Genomic DNA, 1,494 nt, shown 5'->3' with positions numbered 1-1,494 from the left:
GTTTTTGCTACATAACCTAATCATAAATAATAACTTTTATAATTTAACACCTCAAAAAATTATGACTTTCGAAAATGTGGATTTGAAGACTGAAACATTAAAGTGAAGTTAAAGTGAAGTCGCTCAGTCGTGTCCAACTCTTTGCGACCCCGTGGACTGTAGCCTACCAGGCTCCACCCTCCATGGGATTCTCCAGGCAAGAGTACTGGAGTGGGTTGCCATTTCCTTCTCCAGGGGATCTTCCCGACGCAGGGATCGAACCCGGGTCTCCTGCATTCCAGGCAGACGCTTTAACCTCTGAGCCACCAGGGAACCCCAATTTTTTAAAATGAAACAAAGATGAATATTTTTAATGATAAAAGGTATAATTCACACAAAAAAATAGACATCATAAACCATTAGACACCTAACAACAAAGAAACAAAGGTATATAAAGCAAAAATCAGAAGAAATATAAGGGAAAAGAAAAAAATACATAATCATAATGAGACATATTAACATTTCTCTGAGAATATTTTATCAAGTGCAAAAAAATAAGAACAGGAACTTCTTGAATGATGTCATTAATAATCTAAATATAATAGATTTCTATTTATATTAATTTATATTAATCTTATATCCTACACAAATATATTTAAAATTTTGTATTTCATATGCTATTATTAGATGTCCATAAACTGGAAACAAGATAAACATTACTAAATTTCAAAAAGTAGAATTTTTTTGTGATTCAGGTATACATATACACACAGATTTTTAAAATTATTTTCCATTAATGTTTATTACAAGATATTGACTATAGTTCTCTGTGCTATACAATAAACCTCTGTGACTTGTTGCATATCTGTTTTTTAAATTAGAAGTCTAGCATTCTAATTTTTAAAAAGCACTTTGTTTTGAGTTTTCTCTCCTTCAGGTTGCTATGCATTTTTAAGTCTGCCATTAAAATGACAGTGGAAATTATAGGAGAGCTCATATTTCTCAGGACTAGCTGAAAATGAAAATGGACACATCTGGGCGCTGGCTGCTTTATCCTACTTTTTGTCTACAGGGGCCTAAACTTTTGGATAAGTTTGTTCATTATAATTAGATTCATTATCCTTTCCAACACTGATTTATCATACACTGGTAGCCATTAATATTTGTAAGGTAATTGTCAAATCCAAAACTAGCATATGGATTCCCCTACCCTAAAAACAATCTACTTTCTACTATCAACAGGATTATTTAAAACAGACACAAGTCCACCACAACAGTAATCCATAATAACCAAGAAGGAAAATCTTACACCATCCCATTCTAAATTACTGGAATCACTAACTCCATATTTCATTTTTGGAAGGCTATCCAAGATGCAAGTTTGTTTTCCATTACCTGATATGGGTTTAAGAAATTAATGGAACCATCTTCAATATAGTTTATGTAATTTAAAATATTGGCTGCACATTGGTGCCAATTTATTCCCCGAGTCCAGGAAAAATTTGAGTGAAAACT

The 1,494-nt window shown here is 32.4% G+C and overlaps 1 non-coding gene across 1 annotated transcript; it reads right to left on the bottom strand.

The window, feature by feature from the left end:
• Nucleotides 1-239: 239 nt before the first annotated feature.
• On the bottom strand, nt 240-312 carry TRNAS-GGA (transfer RNA serine (anticodon GGA)). The gene has a single exon. It is a non-coding gene; the product is annotated as a tRNA-Ser (tRNA).
• Nucleotides 313-1,494: the final 1,182 nt, after the last annotated feature.

This window comes from Capricornis sumatraensis, chromosome 7 (assembly GCF_032405125.1).
Source record: "Capricornis sumatraensis isolate serow.1 chromosome 7, serow.2, whole genome shotgun sequence".
Lineage (NCBI taxonomy): Eukaryota > Metazoa > Chordata > Mammalia > Artiodactyla > Bovidae > Capricornis > Capricornis sumatraensis.
The sequence above is the reverse complement of the archived record's forward strand: the minus strand, read 5'-3'. Positions and strand labels throughout refer to the sequence as shown.